Here is a 14,292-nt window from a genome sequence, read left to right as displayed (position 1 = left end):
ATCTTCTTTATCCATTCATCCGATGATGGGCGCTTAGGTTGTTTCCATCTCCGGGCTATTGTAAATAGAGCTGCAATGAACATTTTGGTACATGACTCTTTTTGAATTTTGGTTTTCTCAGGGTATATGCCCAGTAGTGGGATTGCTGGGTCATATGGTAATTCTATTTGTAGTTTTTTAAGGAACCTCCATACTGTTCTCCATAGTGGCTGAACCAATTCACATTCCCACCAGCAGTGCAAGAGTGTTCCCTTTTCTCCACACCCTCTCCAGCATTTATTGTTTCTAGATTTTTTGATGATGGCCATTCTGACTGGTAAGGCTAATCATCTTTAAATGCTGTGATGCATTTTCAGGGAAGTAGAACGTATAAGGGCATAGAACTCCTCATAGGTTATCCTTTAAAAAATACCAACTTTGGAAATAGATTTTAAAGCACTGTTCATAAATCCATGTTGTGGTATTGTTTAAAATAACATGATATGAAGCATGAATTTCATTCATACATGAAAATGAAATCTGAATGCATTCTGCTAATGGAAGGCAAAAGTCAATTGTCATTTAGGTCACCATGTGATGGTAAGAAATCATTTTAATGAAGCTAGCCCTGTTCAAAACAGTTTGCATCTCAGCATGTAAAAGAATATGAGTTCCTAAACAGGATTTCACTGGAGGCAAATACTATCAAGTGAGCAACTCAAGTGTACAGTAAAAGCTCCCACTAGCAAAAGGTTGAATAAGCTTGAATCAACAAAATAGATGGTTATAAGTATTTTATTTTCCACATTTTTGATGACTTTCAAAGTAGTACCCAGCTGCCTACACTGTGTGAACTTTGGGGACAGAATTATGCTTATTGCAGCCCTTACAATAGTTAGACTATGCTTCCTTTAATTAAAATTATACCCAAAGATAAACAATGGAGAACATAGAATCTTCACTAGAGAAAACAAAGACTGAAGTGTATTAATTATGTCATTACTCATCAAGGTTCTCCTCCCCCTCCTCCTCTTCATTCCCCAGTCAGAATTGCTTCATCAATTTCCAATTCTACGTTTCCTTTCTCCTCCTTCAGAATTGGCAACTGGACTATTAAAATGAAATCCTCAACAAGCCTTTCAGTTAAAGGTGCTCTTTGTGGAAGATATAATGGTAATAGGGATTGCAGGTTCCTACAATTCCAATCTTTTTCAAAAGACAGCAAATTTTGGCAAGAAGCTAAGAAAGTACAGTCCTTAGTTCAATCTGCATTTATTCAAGGCCGAGTTGTATGCCCTTGGGCAATCAAAGAGTTTCAGAATGTGTGCCAAGTGTCATGTCATTGAGTTTGCCCTGCCATCATCTTCTCTCACCCAGGAAGGCTGTGCAGGAAGATGATGACTCCAGGGAAATCAAGTCAAGTTTATTCAGTGCTCAGTCTCAGGCTATTAGTTAAGAAGACAATGGGAGTTCCGGATACAAAGACTCTCATTCCTCTTCTCTCCCTTCTCTCCACTGAGTAGAGAGAGGCACTTGAATCAGCGCTGTCAGATTGATTAACACGTGAAAATAAAGAGGAAGAAAATTTGTCCACAATAAGCCTGTGTAACAAAACTTTGCAATTCTTTCTTATTACGCACATTTTTGTTTTTGTTTAGGAATAGAGAAGAAAAAAAAGAAACTTATCCAAACTGTAGAACAATGTAACATGTATGCAAAATATTTGGCAATTGCTGGGACTCCTGCCCCCTAGTGCTTCTGTGGCATTTTAAAGTTAAAAATATTAGTAGACAAGTAAGAGAACTATTAACAAAAAAAGATAATTGACAGGCAGTAAAATAGAGTGATTTGGACACTGTGTAGTGATTTGGTGTTAAGAAGAGCTGTCTGCCCTTGGCAAGTTACTTTAATTCTGCTAAGTTTCAGTTTACTCATCTATAAAATGGAGATATTAAAATTAATGGCTTTTAATTGGATGGAGTGAAGTGATATATCTAAAGAGCTTGGAATATTGCCTGGAACAAATTAAATGTTGATTATTAGTAGTGCTAAAAATATTACAATTAAAATCTAAATGATTACATTTTAACTTTCATCTAGGTATTGTGTTGGAGTTATCCACTATTTTGCAACAAAACCTTTACAGTTCTTTGTCTGTCTGTTTGTCTTTCTCTATAGAAGGGTATTTCCTGTTTGCCTAGGAATTTGCATTAGGGTCCACAGATGAAAATTGCAGGTATTAAATATTCCACATTAAAAAAAAAAACCCACCACATTTGGGGCCAGACTTACGTCTACAGGGCTTAATAAGGACTTAATAGAATTACCGTGAGCTACCAACCAATCACCGCCTTCTCAGCCCATTTGAAAAGATTGGAGAGGGGAGAAAGAGTCTTCATGGTCAGCCTTGGAACAGTGTTTGCAACGTGGCAACAGGATGGGGTGCTTACCTCAGCCCAAAACCAAGTGAAGGGAGTCTTCAGAAGAATCACTTGCAGTCTGAGGACACGTACATTAAGGAACTCGGCATAGGTCCTTTGAGGACTGCCTTCCCCAAATTTGGTGGTGCAGAGATATTCTAGTTTCCCATGTATCAAGTAAATGGCATGGGAAATAGCTGAGCTTGAACCACTTGAACCATATTTGAGGGAGCCCAGCAGCAAGTGAGACTGGGGTGTACCATGAGTGGAGGATGCTGAGATCGAGTGGGAGAGATTGCGTTGTACCCTGGGCTCTCACACTAGGGAACTGTGCAGTGAGGCAGCCCTGTTTGACTCTCTGAAGACGGTATATATGTGTCCCACAAGTAAGCCAGCGTCTGGATGCCTACCACATGGACGTCTTGTCTAAGGGGAGCTGTGACAGCAAGAAAAGAACTATAACTATGGGAATTAAGTAAGGGAGCCCTTGCTTTTTACATTCATCCTTATTCTTTGCCTAAAGCCATGTGCTGGATTAGACCTAGGAGGAGGAATTTTAGAAGTAGTTGTGTTTCCATCTGTCCTTTCAGGCATGCTAGAGTTACAGAAGCGAGAGAGCAGACATTTCTCTTCCACTTTAGGTGCCTTACTTACATCAGGGGTCTAGTCTGCATGAAGGGATGGTGAGAGTTGAAAGTTTTTAACAGGACTCTTTTCTCTATCTCAATACATAGTCAGTACCCAGAAGAGGTTTGCTTTTATTTGATAAAGATAACTATATGCCCTCATCACCTTTACTTTAGAGTTATATCAACTCTCCAGCTCTGTGCTACAATTCAGTTTGCAGGAACTTTCATTAACCCACCATCCCACAGGAAATCATGTTGGTGTACTATATTGATGGCATGATGCTGTTAGGACATGGAGAGCAGGTGCCTTGAGATGATGCATAATTGCTAGAGGGTGGGAAATAAATCTCTCAAAATAGAGGGGTCTACAACTTCAGTGAAATTTCTGAAGCTCCAGAAGTCTATGAAATATCTGGAAATGTCTTCAAATTGGAAAGAAAAGTTGCTAGACTTTTCTTCTCTATCAGTAAGATAGAGATGATGCTTGAAGGGCTTCTTTGCATTTTGGGATCAATATATGCCATATATGACTCGTTTACAAAAGCTGCAAGCTTTTTGTGGTGTCTAGAGTAAAAGACGCTTCTGTAGCTGATCTAAACTGCAGTATAAGCAACTCTTTAAACTCTTACTAGTTGCTGTATCCACTTAGTAGTGGTCAAAGTGTCTGAAACAAATTGAAACGTTTATTGGAGCCTGTGGCAGGTAGGGAAATCAGAGTGAAAATACCTAAGACGGCTTTGGAGCGAAGGCATGCTCCTTTCAGGAAATAATTATTCTTTCTTTGAAAAACAGATTTTGCCTTGTTAATGGACCCTGATAGAGACTAAAGTCTGATCAAAGACAGGAGATAACCAAGCCACCCAAGCTGCCCAGTTTGAACTATGTGTTATCTGAATCAAAAGCCATTCATTTAGGATGCCCAGCAATACTTTTTCATCAATTGAAGTGAGATGTATGGGACTGGGCCTGAGTAGGTAGTGAAGATAAACCAAGATGCACTTCCAGTGCGTTTGTTTGTTAGGTCACTTAGCTTCCTTTTTCTCTATCCATATTTATAGCATATCCATATTTATAGCATCCATATTTATAGCATCATTGTTGAGTTCATCAATCAGTTGAGAAAGAAAATATCTGTGCCTATTTTATAGATGATTTTAATCAATATGCTGGCACCAGTTATGTGTACTGTTGTGATATTATCATGCATTGGTGGCCTTGAAAGACAATGAAAAAAATTTCTCAGGGAACAGAGTTTAATAATGTACACCATTATCTAATTAATCTGGAAGGGAAGATGGCCTGAGATGAGTATATATATCTCTTTATAAACAGTGGCAAATGATTTGGCTAGATGATCAGAGGTTTGGAAAGAATGGGTTTGGAGGATTTGTGACAAGGAGATTTGAAGGAGTATGTAGATGAGCCTCTTAGAATTAGTTCATACTATTTATTAATATCTATCTATCTGCCTACCTACCTATCTATATCATATGTGAAAGCTCATAAAAAGCACTTCACTGAATGTGAGGTTCTTAATAATCAGGACAAGATGATTTACCCTGTGCCTGTTTGAAGACTTCTTTGCTGGCCACTTTGATATACTTTTTTAATAGGTTTTGGAAAAAGTTCTCATGAGTGAAGAAGATGGTGGCTATGCATGAAATCAGCAAGATTGATTGCCCTTCATAAAATATGACTTGACTATTTTTACTGTTAGTGTCAGAATGAAATTCTGAGTCCCTGATATGTCCTAGGTGGTCCTGTTATCATTAAGGGGAAGTGCTAGGTCTCTTTGCTACATGTTGTGGTTTTTTATTTTTCTTCCTATTCTGACATGTTCTTCCAACATCCATAGACTTCCTTAATACTTTGTACAGTATTACTACAATAAAAACTGCTTCTCACTAGGGAGCTGCATTACAGTGAAAGAACAAAGCCACGCTCTTTTCAGTAAGTAATTATTCACAGTGAAAGATGTAAAACAGTAGGCTAACTTCTATGATATTCATAGTCTTAGTATGTTCCCCCATCATCCAGAACCATTAACTAGACTATTGGAGATACAGTTATAGGACTATCTAGGAGATGACATCTTATAAGTTTAAGGTACTGTTCTATAATTGTATTTTGTCCACTAAATCAGTGACCAATACATGGAGTTGTTTCTTCAGTAGCCAGAATACCCAGAACTAGACCCAAGGAGGAACAGATGGAGGAGGTGTATCAATGTACCATGACTAATTGGTCCACTTATTAAAAATTTCTTAATTGTCCCTGTGACTCTGGACTTGGTTGGTTTAGAGAAGTTTTACTCACACAGGTAATCTTTCCACTTGAGGTTCCTACTGTGGTTCCAACAATTTGGAAGCTAAGACATTAGTCACTGGTGATGAATAGACAGAAAAGGGGCATAGTGTTGGCCATAATGATTGATTCTGATTGTCAAGGTTGAAGCTGCCCAATGGGAGTAAGGGAAGAATGGAGAGAACCCATACTTTCCCGTGTGGTTCCTCTCATTGTCATTTAAAGTCTACTAGTTAAAGAATCCCAACAATCTGAAGCGCTGGTTGTAGGCAAAGCAATGGCAGAATGGGGGGTGAGTAAAAGAAGTTATAAAAACAATCTATGGCCTTGTGACCATGAGCAGGAACATCCATCTCATGTTCCTTGCTGTGACCAGAATTTAAAATTGTAGATATTGGTGGATTGTGTTATTGTTCCCCAATACTTGCTACTTCTCTCTAAGGAGAGAATATATATTTTTCCACTCCAATAACTTCAGTCTTAACTATTTAATATCTGTAGTGAGTGGAAAGTGAGCAGAGGTGGTATGAATTACTATTAGTAGAAATTTAAGTCAGTGAATCGTTCTCTGTATCCTCTTTTCCTTTTGCCATTAGATCAGCAGTATTATAGTTAGATCCACCAACGTGGGTTTTAAAGTACAGACCATGGGGAGAGAGTTGTAGCTAACTCACAGTAGACATGTAGTGCAGGTAAGAAATAAATGTTATTGGAACCACTGAGGTTTGGGGTTTATCACTGTAGTATAACCCAGTCTCTCCTGGCTTATACAGCATGTTTTTCTTGAACAAAATTTCCTATCATTCTCACTCCTTTTCTCCCAATCTTCTATAAAGTGTGTGTTGGTAGTGGTTAACTATGCAGTCAAGCCCATGGGTTATAGAATAATGAGACCAAATAAACCAAGATGAGGAGTGGATACTACCCAGTGATTCTGTACTTGACTCTGGATACAGTAATTGATAATCTTGGTGTAGATAGCTGATGAGTATATTTTTTGGTTATATAGCAATCACAGTATGTTTGAGGGAAAAAATTTAAGAAGTGGGTATGTAAGTATGGAAAGAAGACTATCTATTGGTGTTGGGCAACCAAAAGATAGTTGTGGTAGACATTTGCCATTTTTTCCAGTTGTCCACATTTCAACCCACTTTCCATGTTTGTGATTTCCATGAGCATAGTTGAGAGGCAGAGCCAGTCTCCTACCAAAGAAGATGAAAATGCCAGATACTAGCTCTCCCAGCCTCTCTCAAACCTAGGGCATGAACATATGACCTAGTCTCCACCAGTTAGATGCATAGTGCCAGACTTTTTTTTTTCCCCTCAGAGTAGGGATTTGAACAGCTAGGATTTGAACTCAGGTTTTTGTAATTCCAAAAACATGGTGAACCTTTAACTAAAGAGTGTCACCAACAAATGGGAGTTAAGTGGCACTACCACCTACTGGCTTTGTGATCTTGGGCAAATCGCTTAAACTATCTGAAGCTCAGTTCTTTGTCTGGAAATTGAGGATAATGAAAGTGTACCCCCATAGAGCCCTTGTGGGGAATAAATGCACTAATGCATACAAAATACATTAAATGAGACAATGTGTAAAGCAAGACCTAAATAATTGGAAGCTTAGTCATGCAGAGAAGGAGGGATTGTGGGGAATGCTCTTTGGCAGTAATGGTGACAACAGTGAGCCAGATTTCCCAGGGCATCCATGGCAGTTGTCATCTTTAGCATCTAGACTCCATGTCAACTCTATGGTGGCTGTTTCCTTACTGGACGAGTTCTGTGATGTGATGAAATACTGCCCATCTGGAAGATTCCATTGTGGTTCTCCGGCTCTCTCATTGATGCTGTGAACTGCCCAATAGTCTTTTAGTAAATTCCTTATCTACTATGTCTGCCAAGTCTGGTTTTGTTGCTTGGAACTAAGAACTCTGTCTATTTTAATAGGCCTGGCTTTATTCCTGGTAGTCAAAAATGTATGAATTATAGAAATCAGATAAATTTGTCTTGAATCCCACTGTGTCATTTATGAGCCTAAGTAACTTGTTCAAGTTTCTTGAACTCTTTGAGCTTCCAGCTTCCTGTCCTTATATGGAGATAATAATATGTACCTTATAGAGTAGTCATAAAGATAAAATGAGATAATATGTATGAAAAACTCCTAATATCAAACCTCACCTCTAGAAAGCATGCAGGACAGCTTAATTTCCTTCCCCAAACCCAGGGTGGCTGTCTTTGTCTCCTCCATGATAGGGATTGGGCTATATAAACATTATACAAATAACTGTTGGCTCTGATATTGGGATGAGTCAAAGAACCTGGGGGAGAAGTATGCCTTTGAGAGGACATAGACAATAGCTGGAAAAGGGAATTTCTCTAGCTCTAGGCCTATCTTTTTTTTTTTTTTTTTTTTTTTTGCGGTACGCGGGCCTCTCACTGTTGTGGCCTCTCCCGTTGCGGAGCACAGGCTCCGGATGCGCAGGCTCAGCGGCCATGGCTTACGGGCCCAGCCGCTTCGCGGCATGTGGGATCTTCCCGGACCGGGGCACGAACCCGTGTCCCCTGCATCGGCAGGCGGACTCTCAACCACTGCGCCACCAGGGAAGCCCTAAGTACCATTTTTTTTTTTTTTTTTTTTTTTTGCGTCTAGGCCTATCTTAACTGAGTAGAAGGAATAGGGATAAAGGAATGAAGGGATGAATAGGGATAGGGATGAATAGGGATAAAGGAATAAAGGGATGAATAGGGATAAAGGAATGAAGGGATGAATAGGGATAAAGGAATGAAGGGATGAATAGGGATAAAGGAATGAAGGGATGAATAGGGATAAAGGAATGAAGGAATGAAGCGTGTTGTATCTTCGATTGCCTTTTGCCTGCATTCAGTGGTAACTGAGTCTGCATTATTTGTAATTTTCTGCATTATTTGTGTTGAGCCTATTAGGCAACTGCATCATTAGTATCATATTCACAAGTGTTATCATGCAGTTACAGCCAACAGACACTTAATGGAAAAATCTGCTTTGAATCATGTGGGTGTTTTCTTTCTTTCCTCCCTATTTCCTTCTTTCATCTTGCTGGTCACACACACACACACACACACACACACACACACACACACACACACCCCATGAAGCATATTGTATATGCCAAACTTGCCTATTTGTGATAAAGGATCTAGCTACTAAGTGTACCCAGGATAATGATTCAGTGAAGCCACATAAACTCACTTACTTTGGGTGTTAGAAATATTTTATTTGCTGTTTTATTGCTATTCTTAGAAGCATTACTTTACAGCAGTGGTTTTTAAACTTCAGTGTTCATAAAAATTGTCAAGGAGATGACTAAACATGCAGATTCTATGGCCCACACAAATGAAGCAGGTATGCTTATAGCTTTGCTTCCACAATGTGGAAACTGAGGCACAGGAAGGATAAATGACTTAGCTATAGTCCTGATGGAGTCAGAATTCAATCCCAGGTATTTCTTATCCATAATGCATACAGCAACAAAGCAGAGTACCATGCCCTGTGACAAGCAGCTAAGGACAAGTTTAGTTTTAGTACCGTTTTTCTTAGAATTTATTGTTGTCTTTTTGATATCAGTTAGACCTTTACCAGTTTTCAATAGGGGATGACAATTCACATTCTCTCATTTCTGTTTCTTCTATTACTATAACTTTTCCTAATTGAATGAAAATAGATATCAAAATAACTGTACACCAAATCAAACACTTGAAAGAGTAATCACTTAAAAGCACCTGCTTATTTTTCCAGACCTGTCAAACCTTTCCATGCATTTAAGATTTAGGATTGAGAAATAGATCCTTTGGGACTGTTAGGGGATTATGACTTTGGGAAATTAATCCATGGTAAAAAAAAATGTGTTTACAATGCTTGGACTTTCTTAAACCTTCATTTAGAGAAAATTCATGACTCTTCTCCTCTTTATTGCCCCATTTCCAATTTTTTATTACCATTTGTTGAATGCTTTCTGTATACACAATTACTTTCTATATATTATTTTATATACTATCCTATAAAGAGCAACCTATAAGGTAGATCTTATTCTTCCCATTTTATAGATGAATAAAAAGAAGTTTAGAGAGAATAATTTCTCTAATATCACACAACTATAATTAGCAGGGCTAATTTATTATTATCGACTCCAGTTCCATTCTCATTTTAAAATCTGTGCCCGTAACGATCAACAGTGCCTATCTACCTAACAGAATCATAGGTTTTTATGTTCTCGGGACAAACCAGTAATAAATTCAGCAATAGCAACCACAACAAAAAACGAAGCAAACAGATTTTACATCATGCAGCATGTTATGGAATTGCTCTAAAGCATAGAGTTAAACTGCAGTGTAACGAGAAGCTTGGGATCTCTTTATGACACAGTAACTGTTCTCATGTCAATGACAAAATGGCAGAAGAGCCAAACACAGGTGACAGGAGTCCCAGCACAGCACTCTGTTTGTGAACCCTTTATTAAATGGAGCCGTTGGCTATCACCTGTGGTTTCCTAGTTGTGTCTCCCACTGAACACACATTTGATCTTCTGATTAATTAGGTGCACCTTGGCTAGAAGCCCACGATCAAGCATACGTGTATCAAAGCTTAAACTGGGTTCCTCCTAAGATGAAAGCAGAATGTTTCAAAGTGCAGCATAAATCCTCATGTCATCTTCTTGGAAAAAATGAATGACATTAATAATATTAACTTATTGATAAAATAAAAACAATTATAAAGAAATGATACACTTCAACTTTTACTCCTAATTTGTATTTTTATGACAAGTTTTTTATTGGAGTAAAGTGGCAGTGATCTTTTTGAGATCTTTAATTAGAACAAATTAATTCCATCCCTTTGGCACTAAGACAAAAAATTGGACTCCCAAATATATTGTCTCTAAAATGTTTGAAAATCTGCCTATATTCTTTCTGAGATGGAGTCATTGTACTGCTTTCAGTATTCTATGGGACAAGTAACATTTCCCTGTTTAATAGCTATTTTATCCAAGAGCTCTGTCACCAAGTTCTTTTTTTTTTAAAGAGGTTCCAAATGTCTGAGTTGCCTGTTTATTCCTGCTCTCTTTGACTTTCTTCCAAACATGTCTTTCATCTCTGCAGTGAGCAACAGATAATCAGCCAAGACTGTCTCCCCCATCTTACCCCTTTTCTCTGTGCTAAGGTAGTCTCAGCGTGTTGTGTTTCCTTTCTCCACAGTGGCTAGAGTACTGCCAGCAAGTGAGACACCAACAACTCATTTTCAATCTTCAGCCATGTAATTAACAGCAAAGATGAACTGATAGAACAAAGATCCATTTGCACAGCCTTGGTGGCTCTCTTTGTGTGTTATCTACGATGGATTATCTATATTTTTATTTTCCTGCACATTTGCTTACCTTAATAGGTGTCCTGATAAATATATAGTAGCAACCAGACATTTACTCCTCAGCTCTGCGGTTTAGATCATTCTTTGTTTAAATTAGTCTTTGCAAGGCTGTGGGATCCAATGGGGGCTAGCAAAAAAAGATCTATGAAGAATATAATTTGAATTTCCCTTTCTATATTATCTCTTATCAGTTGTCTTTAATAAGCTTTCTAAACTTTTTCCTTTAGAGTTTTTTGTTAATTATATTAGTAAAAACTTACTAATGTAAATTCACTCTTTTTATAACAAGTAAAAAAAATAAAAGCCTTCGTAACAGGAAAGTTGCTTTCCATCTCTTTAAATAGAATGCTAATGCTAACAGCCAAGGATATATGTTTGTATCCCCATTTCCATGGGTACATATGTATCCATGTATGTACATATGTGTGTATATACATAAAATATGTGTATATGTATACAAATACATGTATGTATGTATACCCCTGTGTTTATATTTTTACAAAACTGTAATAATATATGTTCTTCACAGTTAGTTTTTGTTTAAAACTTTATCCATTCAAAACTAGTCATTGCATATCTCTATGTGCCAAGCAGTGTTCTAGACACTGGGAATGTGATGATTAGCAAGGTGGATAACTTACTGCCTTCCTAAAACTTACACGTTAGTGAGTTGTGGATACCGCTCAGATCAATAGACATAGAACCAGATGATTTAACAAATGGCTTCATAATCTTGTAAATTTCCTTTCCTACTGATAGGCTTTTATATGTTTCTCACTTTTATTGTTATTGCCAACAATGGTATATTAAACACCCACATATAGCTATTCTTACCTACCAGTGCTTTTGTCTTTAATAGGGTATATTTTTCAAAACTGGAATATCGGGAGAAAATAAAAACATATTTTTCATTTGAATAAACATTGTAAATAACTTTCAAAAAGGCTAGAGCATCCTTAGGTACAATGCTTCCACCATCCACATATCCATCAAAAATGTAGAAGAGTGTTGTTTCCTTTCATTCCGGTGAGTACCCCTCTTTTACCATTCACAAATTGCCATTTGTGAAAAAAAAAGTGCTATTGTGAATATAATTCACATTTTCCTAGTTACTAGTGAGATGGAGCACATTTCATGTTTATTAGCCATTTGCATTCCTCTAGACTTTTGCTGGATTTTTTTTCTCTCAGTTTCTTTTTCTTCCCTTTGTTTCTTTCTATAAGGGTATTAGCCCTGTATGTATTCTGTGTGTTGTTGCAGATATTTCCCCAAGTTCATCATTTATCTTTACATTTTGCTTTTTGGCATATTTTTCCATGTAAAATTCTAAATTCTTTTTTGTTTTGTTTTGTTTTGTTTTTTTTTGGTTTTTATTTGCGGTACGCGGGCCTCTCACTGTTGTGGCCTCTCCCGTTGTGGAGCACAGGCTCTGGAAGTGCAGGCCCAGCGGCCATGGCTCACGGGCCTAGCCGCTCTGCGGCATGTGGGATCTTCCCGGACCGGGGCACGAACCCGTGTCCCCTGCATCGGCAAGCAGACTCTCAACCACTGCGCCACCAGGGAAGCCCAAAATTCTAAATTCTTTATGTGGTCAAATGTGTTTAACATTTACTCTTGGATTTCTAAGTTTCCTCCCTTGCTTAAGAAGTTCTTCCCTATCCCAAGATTATTCAGATATTATCATAAAATTCTTCTAATTTTTAAATTATTTCTTTTTTAGACTTAGATACTTGGTATATTAAGGTTTTGTTTATGTACATGGTATGGGGTTGGGTTTCAGCTTTGTTTTTTTCCAGATTGGTAGCTAATTATGCCAGTGTCAGCTATTACAGTCCCCTACTTCCTACTAACAGAATTTCCACCTTGCCATACAGATTCCCAGGCATTCTTGGATATCAGCCTACACCTTGGTTAGGTTTCATGGACCTTCTAGATTTCTCTAGGTTCTATCATACAATCAAAGGAAGTTAGTGAGCAATTGAGAGTCTAGAAATGTAGTGGTGAATTCATTGTCACCAGTTTCTCATTAATAAATGAGGACTCTAATGCTATTCCCTCAGAACTAGCAAATGATAAGTGCCGTTACCTAACTTTCTTCTGATGAAATTTCTGTATTAACATAGTTCATGTAAAACTCTAAATTCCCTGTAGTTTGTTTCAAACATAATAAAATAAACTTACATTTTCTCCTATTATAATGTTATATTGCTTTATAATCAAGTTAATATTATCCAGGGACATTTAAAAGGCTACAGTTTATTTCTAACATGACTTATAATTGATTAAATTGACATTCAGTGTTCTAAGTCTATCACATCATGAAAATCACATGGAAGCTAGCTACTGGAAAGAGTGAAAATCTAGACAAATTCTTCTCCACAAACATTGGCAAGTTCTATATCTCAAAAACTCTTTAGCTCAGTATTTCTCAAACTGTGCGTGTGGTATACTAGATTGGTAGGGTATGTTAGTTTTAACATACAAAAGAGGTTCTGTGTCAAAAAATTTGACAAGTGTTAGATCAAACATACTTAAATAAGATTTTCAGTGCAGGACTTCTCAGAGCCTTTGATTTACTCTTGTGGACTATAGATCTCCATAGGGCCATATGGTATGCAGTGTTTCCTAAACTTATTTGACTTTAATTACTTTCCCCCATCCATGGTATATTTACAGAGCTGATGTCTCACAGAAGATACTTTGGGATGCAGCTTTCTTTCCTTCCCCTCCCCAAGCTTATTCCTTTTTTTTAAAAAAATATTTATTTATTATTTATTTATTTATTTTCCTTATTGTTTTGGCTGTGTTGGGTCTTAGTTGCAGCCCACGGGATCTTTCGTTGTGGTGCGGGGTCTTTCGTTGCTTCTCTCTAGTTGTGGCACTCGGGCTTCAGGGCGTGTGGGCTCTGTAGTTTGCTGCATGTGGGCTCTCTCCTTAAGGCACGCGAGCTCAGTAGTTGTGGCACGTGGGCTTAGTTGCCCTGTGGCATGTGGGATCTTAGTTCCCTGACCAGGGATCGAACCCGCGTCCCCTGCATTGGAAGGTGGATTCTTTACCACTGGACCACCAGGGAAGTCCCCCCAAGCTTATAATTATCACTCTTCATAAGCTTCCATCTTCCCCCAAAGGAGGAAAATGTAAATATGAAAAAAATAAGAATAACTGAATTGGATTAGTGTGGTCTTATACATGAGAAAAACCACTGATAAAAATTCCTGATGGACGACTGGCTTTTCACACGTCTCAGTCAAAACTTCATGCTTTTCTGGGCCTTATCATGCTTTTACAACCCATTCTACTTTCATAGGCATCACTAAATAGTCTTCTTAATCATGGCCCTTACATTATTGCTAAATTTCCCAAACCTTAAAAGAAATAAATCCCTTTCCTTCTAGCTTCGTTTTTTTTCCCTCACTCAGGAATCTTTCTGAACACATCATGAGCGTTGGATGGTTGTGGGAGCAATTGCTTATTAAGGTTTATATTCTGCTATTTGAAATCTATTTGTGCTGTAGGAGGGAAAACTACTGTAGGAATCTATACATAAAGGGTCGGTTTTGCTTCT

This window comes from Monodon monoceros, unplaced genomic scaffold, assembly GCF_005190385.1.
Source record: "Monodon monoceros isolate NGI ecotype Baffin Bay Population unplaced genomic scaffold, NGI_Narwhal_1 Super_Scaffold_20, whole genome shotgun sequence".
In the NCBI taxonomy this organism is placed as follows: Eukaryota; Metazoa; Chordata; class Mammalia; order Artiodactyla; family Monodontidae; genus Monodon; species Monodon monoceros.
Note: the sequence above shows the minus strand (reverse complement) of the source record.